The 18,918-nt window shown below is 42.4% G+C and overlaps 1 long non-coding RNA gene across 3 annotated transcripts in view; it reads left to right on the forward strand.

Moving 5' to 3' along the window:
• The first annotated feature begins 259 nt into the window (after positions 1–259).
• LOC123328025 overlaps positions 260–18,918 on the forward strand; it is a 57,488-nt gene continuing 38,829 nt past the window's right edge. For 2 of the 3 annotated variants that reach the window (XR_006542733.1, XR_006542734.1), the window contains exons 1-4: positions 260–1,542; positions 3,735–3,853; positions 15,080–15,186; positions 17,958–18,054. This is a non-coding gene — a long non-coding RNA (uncharacterized LOC123328025). Of the gene's footprint in view, positions 1,543–3,734; positions 3,854–15,079; positions 15,211–17,957; positions 18,055–18,918 lie in introns of those variants that run through there. The other variant, XR_006542732.1, reaches the window with a different exon arrangement.

Below are 18,918 nucleotides of genomic sequence, written 5' to 3' on the forward strand. Positions count from 1 at the left end.
CAATAAATGTAAGATTTGCTCAGCTGATCAGCTAAGAGCTCACTGAGGTTTTTATGGAGTCACAGATATTTGGAAAAGGAAGCACCTTGATTGCATTAGATTTACCCCTGGAGGGTTGAAAATGGAATATTCCTGGGTGCCACTTCAACCCTACTGAATCAGGGTGGAGCTCAGATCTGCTTACTGAACCAGCTCCTCAGGTGCTCAGCCTGAACACTCAACTTTGGGTCTAGTGCAACCTTCTTATTTTATAGGTTTAGAAAAACTGAGGCCTAGGGATTGGATCCTTGTGGAAATGCTAATGGTAAATTGCAACACAGAAAGGTGAAAGTAAGTTTCAGGGCAAAAGAAAAATTATCATCATTCATCTCTTGTTTTTTTTTTTTTTTTTGGATGAGAATCTCTTTAATAAAAAATAAAAACACAAGTCTTTATAGGAAGCATGTGGCAAATTGAGGTTTTCTCTAATATTCCTTGAAGCTGGTTTTCTGATTCTCTGCACACCCCATACTAGAGCTACTGACTCTTGTCTGAAATGACCGTCTGCTGTGAACTTGGCTCTTGTGTTTTCCAGCAGAACTGAGACTTCTAGGAGTTAGTTAGCTGCTGGAGAAAGTGAGAGGAATAGTGAGAGATGGGAGAAGGAAAAGAAAAATGAGTCAAACCCCAGCAGATTATTCATCAAAATAAATACTGTGAAGAGCTTTTTCAGAGGCCCTGATGCCATTAGACAGTGAATAAACACAGAGAGCATTAGAGAACCCAATGTATCTATGTGGACGACCTAATTATTTTTTTTCCTCTGGTGTGAAATAAGGCTTAGGCCCTATCAATCAGCCCAGGAATGACTAATGATTACAGAACAGAAGATTTTCTGTAGTTTATCCTTTGTATCAATACATGAAAAAAAATATCCCTAGAATTTTGTGATCAAATGTGGTTTTAAGTGAACAGATAAGAGCACAAGTAAATGGAAGGACTCCTCTATTCCTAAGAGAAGTTGGTGAACTGCCCACATAATTTGCTGATAAAGGCCCATCTGTTAAAACAAAAGTAGTGTTGCATTGGCAATACATTTCAGCCGGAGACCATAAGTGGTTATTTTTTCTTGACGGTCTTGTTGGCTGTTTTTTTTTAAGCCCTAGAAAACTATTTGAAAATGAAATATAGATGATGATATTGGCCTTAAGTTACGGTTACACTTTCTGCTGGGAGAGAAAAACCCGTCAGCCAAAATCCTCTGGTAAACACTGTTGCGTGATAAATTGTTATGAGAATAAAGTCATAAGGAAAACTCAGCTTCGCAAATGACACACGTAGAAAAACAGCAGATGTCTGATGAAGTAAAGAACCAACTTATTGCCAAGACCTTGAAAAACAAAATTAATTTCCTTTCGTCTTTGATAATGGTGATGTAATGTAGTTAATAGGAAGAGCCTGCCACGCTCAAGTAGTTATAAAAGGAGAAATGTTCGCCAGGCACCGGGTCGGAATCATGGGTTTGAGTTGCTGTTACTCTTACCAAGTTGGTTGCTAGATGAGGTGGGTGAAAGACCAGGGAAATTGTTTCGTGTTGCTTGAAATGTCAATAGGCTTGGGCTCTATTAGTATTTAAAGGAGATATTTCCCAAAGAGGGGGGAAAAGCAGTGAAATCAGAGTTTTGCTTTTCACAATGATTTCAGATATGTGAAGCTTTTGAAAATCGTGGGCAAAAAAGATACTCCACACTAATAAGGCCTTATTTTACAGCATAATTAAATTTCTGTATGGAGGAGAGTGATTGATTTTTAGGTCAATGAGGCATATAGTTGGTGTCCTTTTCCATCCGGGCGAAATTTTAAAGCACACACTAAGGAAAATAATTTATCAACTACTTAAGCTGTGGACACTTTCTGAAAGAAAGAAAGGGTTAGTCGCTCAGTCGTGTCTGACTCTCGAGTGACTTTCTTTCGGAAATTGTGCAACTGTCTCCTTTCAGCACCATCTAAAAATAATCAACGCAAAAGCGTATTTAAAGGAACATGCCACTCTTGCTGGCATCTTGAGTTTCACAATGTGGATGCTGCTTAGTTTTCTGGCCCCAATAAAGTAAGTTTAAGGTAAACAACGTGGCAGGCAGCCTACCTCTGGTCTCTGCATCAGAACTGGCCCCATTCTCCTGCACACCTGAGTTTGTTTTGTCTACTCCGAACTGCATACCTTTTGAACAACCTCTTGGTAAGGTTACTCTGAGTCTCAGAAAAGGCGATATCCCTCTTATGACAGCTGGTGGCCAGAGGGTCAGGAGATCAGCCTCTAGAAGTATTAGTTTGATGGGGTTGATGAAGGCTCCCCCCACTTTCCTGTGCATTCCCCGGGATGTGTGAGCATCAGGGATTGACAGCACACGTGTGTGTACCTCTGGGTCCCTTTTTCAGTAGCTTCACCAGAAGAAACTGTAGACGGGTCAACACGCCTGACCTGGAGACTATTCCCTCACTGTGAAGGCTAGAGTTTTGAACTTTCTCTTGATATTTTGAGGCCAGTCCTTCTTCTCTGGGGGACATTCTTCTCCCTTGAGAAAAGAACTTTGAAGATGGGTCTTTTCCAAAGCTATGAAAGTATATGTTGAAATCTGGGAGAGATGCAAGCTTTATCTGTTTTGTCTGTCCTTTTCCTTTTATTTTTTCTTTTTTGCTTCTAGGCCATTTATATTGGAAACACATTTGAAAGGTCCTTTGTTTGTTATTTTTTCTTTTTTCCACTTAATTCATCTGGTATAGATTTGGGTTATCTAGGAGGGAAACCTGACATTATACCTGTTGGCCTAAACTCCTTTGCTCTCATGAGAAGCTGCCTGGTCCATGATGTAACAGGAAATAAAAACTATGATTGCAATAGGAACCACTTATAGGGCATGGTATCATAAAAGTGTTAAGTGCTTTTTTTTTTTTTAAACAATCTTGTTAAACTATCTTGTCACAGCAAAAACACAAATTAAGTACTGAGAATAGCCCCATTTTACAGAAGAGGTAACTGAGGTTTGGAGAAGTTAATTTGCCCAAGATCACAAAAACTGTTCCTACACCAAAACTGGGATCCCAAATCCTTTACTCTTCACTGCTCCAGGCTATACTGCTTCCCAGTGCTCTCCAACACTGTACTTTCTTTGCTTTTTTTTTTTTTTTAAACCTATTATCCCCGGTTACCCAGGAGTAGAGAGATGTCTGGTGACCTGGACACTTGTTTTGGTAAGCTGGCTTGAGAGAGGAGGTCCACAAGCACACATCCTCTCCTTATTGTGAAAAGGTTCCTATTAAATTCAGTCACTGGGTTAGTACACCATGAAAGCTGATGAAAGTTCCCTTTTAGACAACTGGGTCAGGCTGTGGAAAGTCCTTCCCCACCAGAATATAACAAGTTTGAAAGCTATTGCTTTTTTGGTTGAACTGGGAGATTTGGATATGTCTTCAAAACTTTCTGTCTGTTGCTATTTCAGCTGGGGCATTTTTAGCTCAATAGTCAAGCTCCAGAAGAGGTGGAAAGAGAGCCTGCTAAGCAGAGCTGTAAATCTTAAACACTTGCGTTTTCATACAAATTCAAGCAGAAAGGAATAAGAACTTGGAAGCTCATCTTACAGAAGAAAATATTAAGGGAGAAGCTGGTAAACTTCATGTAGAAATTGGAGTGGCAGGAGTTAAAAGGCAGGTGGAAGGGGCAAGAGTTTGATAGATATTCTTGTGATGTTTTCCAGAAAAGAAGAAAGGAAAAAAAGAGCTAGAGACACAGAATGATCTACATGATGGACAGATAAAGAAACAAAAGTCAGCTATCCAGATAAAAGAATCATAATGGTCTCAGGGTTGGAAAAGAGTAAGTTATTTCCTTCTCTGTTTTTCTCTGAAATATTACCCCAGTGTTTTTATAGCTTTGTTTGAATGGTGTTGATGCTGAGATAGTTATTATTATAAAAAAAATTAGGACTTGTAAATTTCTGTATAGATTTTACTCTTAGGAATACTAATTTGTTTTAGCTCTGCACATTACTTTTGGTAGAAATTTGCCACAAAGAAGGCAGAACTCATCTTATATCTTCCATAAACATGAGCTGTTTGTCACTTGGAGCAGAGAGCAGCAGTTTCTACAAGTGTTAAATTTCAAATAATTCTGCTTTCTTTCCTTGAAGTTGATGGGAGTAATATCTGAAAACCCAGAAATGCTCATGAACAGCCTGAAGTAGTTGAACTGTTATCATGCAAATAAGCACTGGTTTAGAATGGGTATGTAGGGGTTGGAAACTGTGACCACATATCCTATGACACAAATGCTTGCACACTTTTCAAGTGTGTCACATGCTTGTGTACCATGAGCTGATTCTCTTTACCATACTGATGTTTTGGCTTTTCAAAACAAAGACACAATTAAAAGCATGGGCCTTCAAGGCAGATGAGATAGACAAGCTTCAGATACCAACTCTGATACTTACATCTTCCATGTGTTTTTGCCAATCACTGGAGACAACTTCCTCATCTGTGAAGTATAGATAATACTACCCCATAAGTTGGCCAACTGGACTGATGTGAGAATGTGTTATGAACATTCCTGGCAGGGAAGGTACTCACTAAATGGTAACTATTATTATTATTATCAGAGGCTGAATATCTCTAAGCATTTTAATATGTAGGCAGTTTTGTATTTGGAAACTAGAGAAGCCCTAGTGAAGTCAGGCAGTTCCCACAACACTGGGAGGCTAAGTGTAGTGTTAGGGTGTTTGAAGTGGTTGTGAAAGTGAAAGTTTCTCAGTCATGTCCGACTCTTTGCAACCCCATGGTATATACAGTCTATGGAATTCTCCAGGCCAGAATACTGGAATGGATAGCCTTTCCCTTCTCCAGGGGATCTTCCCAGCCCAGGGATCAAACCCCGGTTTCCCACATTGGAGGCGGGTTCTTTACCAGCTGAGCCACCAGGGAAGCCCAAGAATAGTGGCGTGGGTAGCCTATCCCTTCTCCAGTGGATCTTCCCAACCCAGGAATCCAACTGGGTTCTCCTGCATTGCAGTCAGATTCTTTACCAACTGAGCTATCGAAGTGGTTAATGCTCTTCAAACTCCCTAAATCAGGGGTCCCCAACTACCAGGCCCTGATACTGTTCCATGGCCTGTTAGGAACTGGGCTGTGCAGCAAGAGATGAGCAGTAAGCGAGCAAAGCTTTATTTGTATTTAAACTGCTCCCCATTGCTTACATTACTGCCTGAGCTCTGCCTCCTGTCAGATCAGCAGTGCCTCTAGGTTCTTATAGGAGTGCAAACCCTACTGTGAACTGCACATGTGAGGGATCCAGGTTGCGAGCTTCTTATGAGACTCTAACACCTCATGATCTGATTTTGCCTTATGGTGAGTTGTATAATTATCTCATTGTATATCACAATGTATAATAGTATAAATAAAATGCATGATAAATATAATGTGTTTGAATCATCCCCAAACCATCCCCTACCCACCCTGTGGTCCATGGAAAAATTGTCTTCTATGAAGCCGGTCCCTGGTGCCAAAAAGGTTGGGGACCAGTGTCCTAAATAACAAGTCAGATGTTTCATAGTCCCTCTGGAGAAGCTGTGCCCTTCCTCTGAGGAACATTGGGCAGTTCATTTATTCATTCATTCATCTATTGTTTATTTAGCTCCTACTGTGCGCCAGTCATTGCTCCTACAGTGTGCTAGCCACTGGATATTTGAGACTGCAAAAAGTAGATAAAGTTCCCCCTTTGTGGAACTTACATTCTTGAAGGAGGAGAGGGCTAAAAGTGAATAAATATACTCAGAATATTGCTTGATGATTGTAAGTACTCTCAAGAAAAGTCTTGGGGTGATGTAGTGGAGAATAACGGCGGAGGTAGGGCACTGACTCCCGTGTGGAGATCCTGGAAGTGTTTCTGGGCAAGTAATTATGAAAGTAAGAAATGAAAGATGAGAAGAAGACAGAGATGGGTCTTTCAGGTAGAGTGAACAGCAAATGCAAGCACCTATTGGCAGGCAGGAGCTTGGTGTGCTCAAGGGGAGAAGGCCCTCATGCCAGGAACATGATGTGGGGAAAGGAGAGTGGTGCAGGGTGAGGTCTTGGCGAGAAGATGGAGACAAGGGGCAAAGGGTTAGGGAGGGGAAGAGGGGGCACGGGAGGAAATAGTTCCATGATCAAACTCTACTGAAGTCTCCTAGAACGGAGGCTTCCAATTAATGTAGGTTGATGCCTTGCCCCTCAGGCACCTGAGAGAAAGTTCAGGAGACTAATCAAAGGGAACTTGCCAGGAAAAGGAACACTAGAATTTTGGTGGTAACTTTACTCATTGGAAAAGACCCTGATGCTGGGAGGGATTGGGGGCAGGAGGAGAAGGGGATGATAGAGGATGAGATGGCTGGATGGTGTCACCGACTCGATGGACATGAGTTTGAGTGAACTCCGGGAGTTGGTGATGCACAGGGAGGCCTGACGTGCTGCGATTCATGGGGTCACAAAGAGTTGGACACGACTGAGCGACTGAACTGAACTTACTTTGGAAAACACACAAAAAGTCCTCATTTTATTCATCTTCCTGGTGGACGAAAGTAAAATGGAGTCACTAGAAAGCTTTTGAAACATCTATTTCAATTTCTCCTCCAGAAGTTTCTAAAATTATATATATATTATATATAATTATATAAAAAATATAATATATACATTTAAATAATGTATGTGTGGTTTAATATATAAATATCTATAATGTGTTACATGTATATATTTACATACCTGTTAAATACACAGTCTTATATTTCTATTAAAGGCTTAAAATCAACTGCTTTCAATCTGTAGCAATTTTGATATTTTTGAAAATAGGAACATGGTATATGAAGTACACTGCTTCCTAGAAATAGACACATTGGCAGTATTTCAGCCTTAATTTTCTGACTTTCCGGCCCACACAGGACTCAGACCCTTGGCAGTTTCCTGCCAGGTGATGTGACCACAGCAATACAGCTCTTTAACTCTGTTGGGGAAGGCATGGTGGTAACGAGGCCAAGGTCATGGGGTCAAACACCAGTGGTTGGTTATCCTTCTTTGGTTACAAGGCCAAGAATTCATTTAGCCTGTTTAGGCAGATGTGCCTTTGGCTGTGAGGAACCCAGGGAACATGTGTCAGTGGACAGGACAGATATGTTGTGGTCACAGGCATGTGGGACAGCAGAGGGTTGCCTCACAGTGGCTCCCACAGAGACACTTTGAGGCTCCTGTTTAGTTAGCAGAATCCTGTGATATTTGAGAAACTCAATGGAAAGGTATATTCCGAAAAAATGTTACTCTTCATGGAGGCTCACTCATTGGGCAAGTCAGTTTTCGCTGTGTTTGCTAGGACAATCTTGTCTATCTACTGTATTCAACGTGTGTGCGTGCTCAGTCACTTCAGTTGTGTCTGACTTTTTGTGACCCTGTGGACTGTAAGCTGCAAGGCTCCTCTGTCCACAGAATTTTTCAGGCAAGAATACTGGAGTGGGTTGCCATGCCCTCCTCCAGGGGATCTTCCCGACCCAGGTATCAAACTGGTGTCTCCTGCATCTCCTGCATTGCAGGCGGATTCTTTATCCACTGAACCACTTGGGAAGCCCTTCTGCCTCAGAAGAGTACATAAACATTTTATGGAGCTGCACAGTTTAGATTAAGTAAGTACATAATTTGTCAAAGTCTTAAAAAAGATGATAGGAAAAAATACTGCATTGTAGAATTAAATATTCAAATATGGTGTGAATATTTAAGGCAGTGAAGGCCAAAAGGGGTGAGTCCAAGGAGGTGGTTTGGGTTTGGAGGTACTTTTGCATCTAGAGGAATTCTTTTCATGACTTCATGAATTCTTTTCAATGACTGAGCATTGAAGAGGGAGTCTTCTCCTTCAAGGCCAAAGATGGTTGAGATGCCAGGTGCTATTATTTTTCAACTCTGGTCCAAAGAAAGGCTTGACTTGGGCTAGAATTGCAGTCAGTCAAAAGAGATAGCAGCAAACTGAATAAGTCACCAACATGGTGATGATCACTCTTTAGGGATGAACCAGGGCACTGAGAAGCCGACAAACCCTAGATACATTCATCAAGGTGAGGGCCCCCGTGAGGCCATTATCTGCCAGAGATGACACCAGAGCCTCCAGCCCCTGCCCCATTGTCCCACTTCAGCCACACCTGGCTGATTTCCTTGGTGGAGGAAAATGTTTCTCTTTTGGCTGGTTTGGTCTTCCCCCCAACCCCCACCACTATGGTTTTGTAGGGTTTTGCTCAGAGATTTTTTTCCACAAGGTAGGCCAGTGGTGTTGATCACTTTTAGGCCAAGGATGCCAAGTTCTGTCTTTAGGCAGGTAGGCCATTCTGGGTGAGTTTGCTGAGAGGTATGGTATATGGTATATTTTTCTCACAGAAAACTAGTCAATCTAATCACACTAGGACCACAGCCTTGTCTAACTCAATGAAACTAAGCCATGCCCATGGGGCAACCCAAGACAGGTGGGTCATGGTGGAGAGATCTGACAGAATGTGGTTCACTGGAGAAGGGAATGGCAAACCACTTCAGTATTCTTACCTTGAGAACCCCATGAACAGTATGAAAAGGCAAAATGATAGGATACTGAAAGAGAAACTCCGCAGGTCAGTAGGTGCCCAATATGCTACTGGAGATCAGTGGAGAAATAACTCCAGAAAGAATGAAGGGATGGAGCCAAAGCAAAAAGAATACCCAGCTGTGGATGTGACTGGTGATAGAAGCAAGGTCCGATGCTGTAAAGAGCAATATTGCATACGAACCTGGAAGGTCAGGTCCATGAATCAAGGCAAATTGGAAGTGGTCAAACAAGAGATGGCAAGAGTGAATGTCAACATTCTAGGAATCAGCGAACTCAAATGGACCGGAATGGGTGAATTTAACTCAGATGACCATTATATCTACTACTGCGGGCAGGAATCCCTCAGAAGAAATGGAGTGGCCATCATGGTCAATAAAAGAGTCCAAAATGCAGTACTTGGATGCAATCTCAAAAATGACAGAATGATCTCTGTTCGTTTCCAAGGCAAACCATTCAATATCACAGTAATCCAAGTCTATGCCCCAACCAGTAATGCTGAAGAAGCTGAAGTTGAATGGTTCTATGAAGACCTACAAGACCTTTTAGAACTAACACCCAAAAAAGATGTCCTTTTCATTATAGGGGACTGGAATGCAAAAGTAGGAAGTCAAGAAACACCTGGAGTAACAGGCAAATTTGGCCTTGGAATATGGAATGAAGCAGGGCAAAGACTAATAAAGTTTTGCCAAGAAAATGCACTGGTCATAACAAACACCCTCTTCCAACAACACAAGAGAAGACTCTATACATGGACATCACCAGATGGTCAACACTGAAATCAGATTGATTATATTCTTTGTGGCCAAAGATGGAGAAACTCTATACAGTCAGCAAAAACAAGACCGGGAACTGACTGTGGCTCAGACCATGAACTCCTTATTGCCAAATTCAGACTTAAATTGAAGAAAGTAGAGAAAACCACTAGACCATTCAGGTATGACCTAAATAAAATCCCTTATGATTATACAGTGGAAGTGAGAAATAGATTTAAGGGCCTAGATCTGATAGATAGAGTGCCTGATGAACTATGAAATGAGGTTCGTGACATTGTACAGGAGACAGGGATCAAGACCATCCCCATGGAAAAGAAATGCAAAAAAGCAAAATGGCTGTCTGGGGAGGCCTTACAAATAGCTGTGAAAAGAAGAGAAGCGAAAAGCAAAGGAGAAAAGGAAACATATGAACATCTGAATGCAGAGTTCCAAACCAAAGAATAGCAAGAAGAGATAAGAAAGCCTTCTTCAGCGATCAATGCAAAGAAATAGAGGAAAACAACAGAATGGGAAAGATTAGGGATCTCTTCAAGAAAATCAGAGATACCAAGGGAACATTTCATGCAAAGATGGGCTCAATAAAGGACAGAAATGGTATGGACCTAACAGAAGCAGAAGATATTAAGAAGAGATGGCAAGAATACACAGAAGAACTGTACAAAAAAGATCTTCACGACCCAGATAATCACGATGGTGTGATCACTGACCTAGAGCCAGACATCCTGGAATGTGAAGTCAAGTGGGCCTTAGAAAGCATCATTACGAACAAAGCTAGTGGAGGTGATGGAATCCCAGTTGAGCTATTCCATATCCTGAAAGATGATGCTGTGAAAGTGCTGCACTCATTATGCCAGCCAATTTGGAAAACTCAGCAGTGGCCACAGGACTGGAAAAGGTCAGTTTTCATTCAAATCCCAAAGAAAGGCAATGCCAAAGAATGCTCCAACTACTGCACAATTGCACTCATCTCACACGCTAGTAAAGTAATGCTCAAAATTCTCCAAGCCAGGCTTCAGCAATATGTGAACCGTGAACTTCCTGATGTTCAAGCTGGTTTTAGAAAAGGCAGAGGAACCAGAGATCAAATTGCCAACATCCGCTGGATCATGGAAAAAGCAAGAGAGTTCCAGGAAAACATCTATTTCTGCTTTATTGATTATGCCAAAGCCTTTGACTGTGTGGATCACAATAAACTGTGGACAATTCTGAAAGAGATGGAAATACCAGACCACCTGATCTGCCCCTTGAGAAATTTGTATGCAGGTCAGGAAGCAACAGTTAGAACTGGACATGGAACAACAGACTGGTTCCAAATAGGAAAAGGAGTTCGTCAAGGCTGTATATTGTCATCCTGCTTATTTAACTTATATGCAGAGTACATCATGAGAAACGCTGGACTGGAAGAAACACAAGCAGGAATCAAGATTGCTGGGAGAAATATCAATAACCTCAGAAATGCAGATGACACCACCCTTATGGCAGAAAGTGAAGAGGAACTCAAAAGCCTCTTGATGAAAGTGAAAGTGGAGAGTGAAAAAGTTGGCTTAAAGCTCAACATTCAGAAAACGAAGATCATGGCATCCAGTCCCATCACTTCATGAGAAATAGATGGGGAAACAGTGGAAATTGTCAGAGTTTATTTTTCTGGGCTCCAAAATCACTACAGATGGTGACTGCAGCCATGAAATTAAAAGACGCTTGCTCCTTGGAAGGAAAGTTATGACCAACCTAGATAGCATATTGAAAAGCAGAGACATTACTTTGCCAACAAAGGTCCGTCTAGTCAAGGCTATGGTTTTTCCAGTGGTCATGTATGGATGTGAGAGTTGGACTGTGAAGAAGGCTGAGCATTGAAGAATTGATGCTTTTGAACTGTGGTGTTGGAGAAGACTCTTGAGAGTCCCTTGGACTGCAAGGAGATCCAACCAGTCCATTCTGAAGGAGATCAGCCCTGGGATTTCTTTGGAAGGAATGATGCTAAAGCTGAAACTCCAGTACTTTGGCCACCTCATGCGAAGAGTTGACTCATTGGAAAAGACTCTGATGCTGGGAGGGATTGGGGGCAGGAGGAGAAGGGGACGACAGAGGATGAGATGGCTGGATGGCATCACTGACTTGATGGACGTGAGTCTGGGTGAACTCCGGGAGTTGCTGATGGACAGGGATCCTGGTGTGCTGCGATTCATGGGGTTGCAAAGAGTCAGACACCACTGAGCGACTGATCTGATCTGATCTGATGGTATATGTGTGAGATTCCCTGGTGGGTCAGTGGTAAAGAATCCGCCTGCCAAGCAGGAGACTCGGGTTTGATCCCTGGGTCAGGAAGATCTCCATGAGAAAGGAAATGGCAGCCCACTTTAGTATTCTTGCCTGGGAAATCCCTGGATAGAGGAGCCTGGTGGGCTATAATCCATGGGGTTGCAAAAGAGCTGGACATGACTTTAGTGACTAAACAGCAACGACATGGTATGCATGCATCCAAAGACTGTTTGACTCTGAACTTTCATGGTGAACTACTTGAAAGCGCTGGCAAAGTAGTCACTAAACACTGGGTGTAAAGACAGCTGCATGTTACCTTAATAGAACAAAAGACTTCTCCACTGCTCCTCTAAAGGATTAGTGCAAATCATTGTGCTAAGAGGAGGAAAAGGAAAATACTCCTGCTGGGAGACAGACATCAATAAATCATGCCAGGCTTCTTTAAAACGGTGCACTTGAAAACTAAGGAAATTAATGTAAAAGATGTGTTTCCTGAAGGTCACAAACCTAAAGGTACATGGTATTGCTAGACCCACTTCTAGGTCCCCACCAATGCACTTAATCATCCATGCTCTCCTCTGTGAAATGTTGATTTTCTCCTGGCTTAATTGACAGAAATACAAGGATAAGGGAAAAGTGTTTGAAAAATAATGAATATACTTGGAGATAGTCAATGTAAACATATCCATTGCTCAGGTCATATAAAAGTTTGGACGGAGAAGACTGGGGAAGATGTTATGGAAGAGAAAGGCTACTGCCTCTTGGTGGAAGTTTAAAGTGCTGGGCTGGGAGGGAACTTGCAGGCTGTTGTCTCAGGCTGGCAGTTCACATGCCAGCTCTGAAGTCAGATGCCTCCATTCAAATCCCAGCATTTCCAGTCACTTCCATGTGAGCTTGGGAAGACAGTTAACCTCTTTAGGACCACATACCTCATCAGTTAAATGGTACCTATTTCATCGGACTCTTATGTGAGGACTAAAGGAAATAATGTAAAGCTTGTCAAGTGCTTCACTCTTTGCCGGGTAAATGTGAGCTCTCAATAAACGGTAATTGTCAATCTGAAGTCGTTCTGTAGGAGAAAATATACAGACAGCTTGGCAAGGAGTCTCCATTCTTCTTGTAGGCTATAGAGGTCAAGTTGACACACACTATTGTCTGTATTCTAGGCTTAAGCTGTTACTGTCATTGTATCCCAAGACACCGTTTTCCCCCTTGTTTTTCTCATCTTCTGGCCTATGCTGCTGATCTACTTTGCTTATCTGGAGTCTAAATTAGGATGGATTAACATTAAATTAATATTAATAATAGTATTAATACTGAAGTCCCTCTGGGGCTTCCCAGGTAACTCAGTGGTAAAAAGTCTGCCAGCAATGCAGGAGACATGGGTTTGATCCCTGGATCAAGAAGATCCCCTGGAGAAGGAAGCGGCAACCCACTCCAGTATTCTTGCCTGGGAAATCCCATGGACAGAGGAGCCTGGCAGGCTGCAGTCCATGGGATTGCAAAGAGTCAGATGTGACTTAGCAACTAAACAACAACAACAACATACCTCAGTAATCTTTGTGGAACGTTTTCCAAACTAATGACAAGCTCAAATTGATCTAAATACACATTTATGTATCTTACAAAGAAGGAAGATACAAAACTTTATTTCTAAAATTGTAATATACATGTGATACACATGAAGGCATGTGTGAGTAAATGTAACATCATAATTAATGGGGCCACCTAGATGCTAGATACTAAATGAGTTCCATGGACTATTTCAGCAACTCAGCTCTACGTATTCTCTCTTCTCCAATTTCATGAGTTAAGGATTTCAGTATCAAAGAAACAGTCATAGGAGAGTGATAGAGGAGTCAATGGGATTGATTTCTAAAATGAATATCCTTTAAAAACAATTGGTATATCCCAAATGCACAGCATCCTTGCATTTAACTTTTTTTGAATCATTGTACTTTTTTATCCATAGTTTCAGATCATTGTCTGTGGAGTACTTTAGAATTCTTTAGGATGAACAATGGGAGAAGCATATTAATTTTTACTATAGTTTCTAAATTGCCAAGTTAATTATTAAAATGCGGCTGCCTTGCTTAGGTAGCTCTCCAGTAACTCTTGCACACTGAGTCGGCGTGGAAGGCAAGTTGCTTTTCGGAAGATCTAAAAAGTCCAACTGTAACACCAGGCTTCCCCTTACAGTTTGTGTGTTTAAGGCCAACAAAGACTAGAAAAGTGTTTGGGGGGCTATCGGGGGGTTTGATTTTTAATTCAGAGAGCAAACTATTTTCAGCTCTACACCAAATCTCCATTGGTCTCAAAAGGAAAGGCATAGCAAGCCACAGCTATTCCAGGGACCAAATAAATCCTGAAGGAAAATATTGTATCGTTCTGTTTATTCCCGTGTCAGGAGTTTATTGATCGAGTGAGCTCTCCTGTAGCTCGGGCAGCCTTTGATCTGCCAGGGAGAAATTGGGTTTGGGATTTTGGCGGAAGGGAGGGGTGGAGGTTGGGGAAGGATTTGGAATGTAATGGCCCTTGTTATCTGTAGTGGCCAGAGACGCCCTGACACGGGCCAGCTCAGAGCAGCTGCTGGGGAGGAGTGGAGGCCAGGGCATGGCGGGCAGAGCTGAAGGCTAGGGCTTTGGCATTTTCAACGGGGGAAGCACTTAGTTAAAGCCGCTGGAGTGATTTCTTGCTGCTAATAGATTTGTTTCTTTAGAGGCAGATAAGTAAAGGAAACGATGACTTTTAAGTGAATAGTTCCCCTGCGCAGGGCTGGTTAGTGTCAGCTAGTCTGGTGGCAGGAAATACCAATGTTTTTTTTTTTTATTTTTGTAGCCCAGTGACAAAAGGCTTTGCTGTCTCCCCTCCCCCGTCCCTACCTTCCCACCCTCTCTCCTTCTCGCCTACAAAACGCAGACGCTGGCCCCTCTGCCTGCTGGTGGAGGGCCAAGGCTTGTCTGAAAGCCGTTTAAGTAATTGCTCATAATTGCACATGTTTCCCCGACTGGGCTTTTACCTCTCCACCCCTGAAATTAAAAGGGGCCAAAGATGTGTGACCTTTTTCTAATGGGATGGGTTCTGGAACAAAGGAATTCAAGGAGGAGGCCCAGGGCCTTTATCAGGGCTCATCTCTGACAGCTGGCCCAGGCCTGGGGGAGCAGCAGGCTTGTCCTTTTTCATGTTGGAGGGGAGCAGGGGTGGGAGAGAAGTCCTCCTCCCCAAGCCTCACAGTTTTGTGTGGTGTGTCTTGAAGTTCTCACTTCTCTTTCTTCCAACACTCAGCCTGAACATAAAATCATTGCCGATGCCAAACACCCTTTAATTCTGAAAAGGATTGACTGACAATGCCCCATGGCAGCTGGGGAGGGCGGCCTCTCCTGGATGACTCCTTATCTCTTGGATAATTCACTTTGTTCCTCATCTGCAGGTTCCGCATCTGCAAAACAGGGATGATGGGATAATGCCACCTGTCAGAGGGATTGGAGATAATACATGCAATGCACAGCATGGCACTGAGGAGGAGTTCGATAAATGGTTATTGTTTCCTAAATGTAATTTCTCCATGTGATTTCACTTTTGCTCCTTTTATCTCTGAACTGTATGCGTGTGTGCTCAGTTGCTCAGTCATGTCTAACTCTTTGTGATCCTATGGACTGTAGCCTGCCAGGTTCCTCTGTCCATGGGATTTCCCAGGCAAGAATACTGGAGTGGGTTGCCATTTCCTTCTCCAGGAGATCTTCGCAACCCAGGGATCCAACTGGCATCTCTTGCATTGGCAGGTGGATTCTAAATACCTGGGAAGCCCTCTCTGAACTGAGGAGAGACAAATTCTAGGCCTTGAATTTCATGAGCTGAATTAAACTCCATAGAATTAGAAACACAGAAAGAAATTTTGGAACTGTCTAGTCTACATTAGAACCACCTGGGGAGTTTTTCAAATTATTGCTGCTCAAGCCACATGTCTAGAGATTCTGATTTATTTGGTCAGGGGGTAGGATCCAGGTGTTAGTCTGTTTGTAATGTGATTCAGCATCATTTCAGTGTGCAAGCAGAGTTGAGAACCACTGATGGTGTTGAACCCCCTCATTGCACAGATGAGAAACCTGAGTGAAGCCAAAAGAGATCAGTTCTCTTTGGAGTCCATTGGATAGCAAGGAGATCAAACTACTCAATCCTAAAGGAAATCAACCTTGAATATTCACTGGAAGGACTGATGCTGAAGCTCCAATACTTTGGCTCCGTGATGCAAAGAACCACCTATTGAAAAAGACCCTGATGCTGGGAAAGATTGAGGGCAGGAAGAGAAGGGGGAGACAGGGGATGAGATGGTTGGATGGCATCACTGACTCAATGGACATGAGTTTGAGCAAACTCTGGGAGATAGTGAAGGATAGGAACCCTGGTGTGCTGTAGTCCTTGGGGTTGCAAAAATTGGACATGACTTAGCGACTGAACGACAACAACAACAATAATTCCTTCATTAGCTCATAGATCCATCCAGCTGTGCGTGCAGCACCAAATACATATTGAGTGTTTACTATGTGTCAATGTTCCAAACACTGGTGATCAGTTGGTGGATACATCTCCTCCTAGGAGAGACTGAGATCCAGAATGAAGACCTGACTGGGGATAGTTTCCATGTATCAGATAACTAACCAGTTGCTCTAATTTGCTTCTTTATATCAGTAAACTGGAGGAGAAAATGGCAACCCACTCCAGTATTCTTGTTTGGAGAATCCCCGTGGACAGAGGAGCCTGGAAGGCTACAGTCCATGGGGTTGCAAAGAGTTGGACACAACTAAGTACATACCAGTAAAAGTCAAGCTCAGGGCAAGGAGCAGCAGGTCATTGGAGATGAGTGGCTGAGAGAGATTAGGCTTCCAGCCTAGGTAGTGCTTTCTCCCTGCTGAGATTCCCGTGATCATTTCGAATTCAGACATCACAGAATATTCTAGACCTGAGCTATTTTCTCCAGGCTGTCCTCTTGCCCTCAAATTTGCCTCACACATTCAGGCACAGCTCGTAAGCTCCCACCAGATTCTGGGCCTGGAAATCCTGCTGACACAAACAAAATGGAGACAACGTGAAAATTCTGTGCCTCGGTTTATGCTATTATAGTTAATGATCTGTCAGTGTTTCCATTATAAACCCCTATTTTCAGGGATGTATAACCCAGTCATAAACGTTCTCTCCAGGCTGAGCTTTGGCACTTGTGATTTCAGCCTGGGAGCACATGTGTGTGTTGGTGTGTGCATGTGTTTTTACAAGGATATGAGGGAAAAAAATAAGTTAGCCATTTTTAAGCAATGGATGGTGAGAAATGGGGTGAGGGGAAGGTGGTAATTGATTACAGATGCTCTTTTGATGCTGCCAGGACTTGAAAACTGCTGAGTTGCTTTGCCCCCCAATTGGGGATACAAAGGATTGAGATGCTATTCTGTGCCTTAATTCCGTGCAAGAAATGTTAATCAACAAAGTAAAAATCCACATATGAAAGGGGAAAATATGGACCTGGGTAGCTTCCACAAGAACAGGAATTGATTCAAGTCCAAAGGCTATAGGGGCCAGAAACCAATGAATCAGAACAATATGCTTCAAAGACGAGTTCCTTTTACCTGGGGCTGGCTGTTTCTGTCATCCCCTTATGCTGTATCCCTACGTGGTGCGGGTTGGAGAAGGTATAGCAGGGGCTTCCAAGTACCTGTTTCACCTAGTTTTTGATGGTAGCCCTAGCTCTCATGGTGTGTGGTTGATGGATGGAATTGTCCAATTTCCCTTTGCATACATGAGTGCGTCTGTTCAGTCATGTAAAGCTCTTTGCAACCCCATGGACTGTAGCTCTCCACGCCTCTATCCATGGGATTTTCCAGGCAAGAATACTGTAGTGGGTTGCCATTCCTTTCTCCAGGGGATCTTCCTGACACAGGGATCAAATCTGCATCTCCTGCGTCTCCAGGACTGCAGGTGGATTCTTTACTGATAAGCCACCAGGGAAGCCCTCCCCTTGCATACACAATTCCAGAAGACTTTTGATAATTTGTATTTAATGAGATTATGTTCAAACACTCCCATGAAATGCACCAGGCTTGTCAATGTTGGTTAGAATCCAGGAATCAAACCATAACACTCAAAAAGTTGTAAACCCTGAACAAAACAAACAAGCACAACCTCATTTTGTGAACTGCTTTTCCCACAAATTTTCTAGAAAGATGCTGTTGCTTAAAAATCTAATGGCAATCTTGAACAATGAGGAAGTCTGCAGAAGAGAAACAAGGGTGAGTAAAGCCAGAATCTGTTTTGTTTAGAGACATGCTGGTTCATCAAAGTGTGGAGCTGCACACCTGGCTGACGAGCCCAGTGACCAGGATTGCCTTCAACCTCATGGCTCCAAATCATGGTCAGGTAGGGGACACAGATGTTTCTAGATCTGTTTTCCCTCACCACTATTCAACACCTGTCTGTGATGGATAGTACTGTGGATGTGTTTATATGTGTGTGTGTGTGTGTGTGTGTGTGTGTGTATATACACACACACACATACATATGCACATACTTTTGCACCCTGCCTTCTTGTGCCTAGAAAGTTCTTCCCTCCACTTTACATGTCTAGTTCTTTCTCCTCATGCTAATCTAGGCTTAAATGTCACCTTCCTGGAAGAGCCCCCTCTACTCCTTGCCCTGTCATGCAGTTTCAGGGGTGTACAAACTACAGCCTAGGGGCCATATCTGGCCATCTACTTATGTTTATATGGCCTGAGAGTCAAGAATGGTTTTTACATTTTAAATGGTTAAAAAAAGAGAATGTTTTGTAACATAAAATTTATGTGAAATTAAAATTTCAGTGTCCATAAATGAAGATTTATTTGAATACAAGCCATGTTAATTATTTACATATTGTCCAAGGTACCTCCAGGCTACAATGGCAGAGTTGAATAATTGCAATAGAGATTATTTGGCCCACAAAACCCAAAGTATTTTCTCTCTGACCCTTAACAGAAAAAGTTTGTTGACCTCTGCTCTAGTCTAACAATACATTTTAGTTTCTTTATAGCACTCGCTGTTGCTTATAAATTATCTAATTATCTATTTTCTTATGTATTTATTTCTCTGTCTCCCCACTAGAAATTTGGAGGGCAGACCTTTTCTGTCTTGAGTTGCTGCATAGTTCAAGACATAAAGTGGATATTGTAAAGCAATTATCCTTCAATTTAAAAAAAAGATACAAAGTGGTCTCTCAAAATAAATGTGCTGTATGAACTAATGAAT

Source organism: Bubalus bubalis, chromosome 11 (genome assembly GCF_019923935.1).
Source record: "Bubalus bubalis isolate 160015118507 breed Murrah chromosome 11, NDDB_SH_1, whole genome shotgun sequence".
NCBI classification, from domain to species: Eukaryota; Metazoa; Chordata; class Mammalia; order Artiodactyla; family Bovidae; genus Bubalus; species Bubalus bubalis.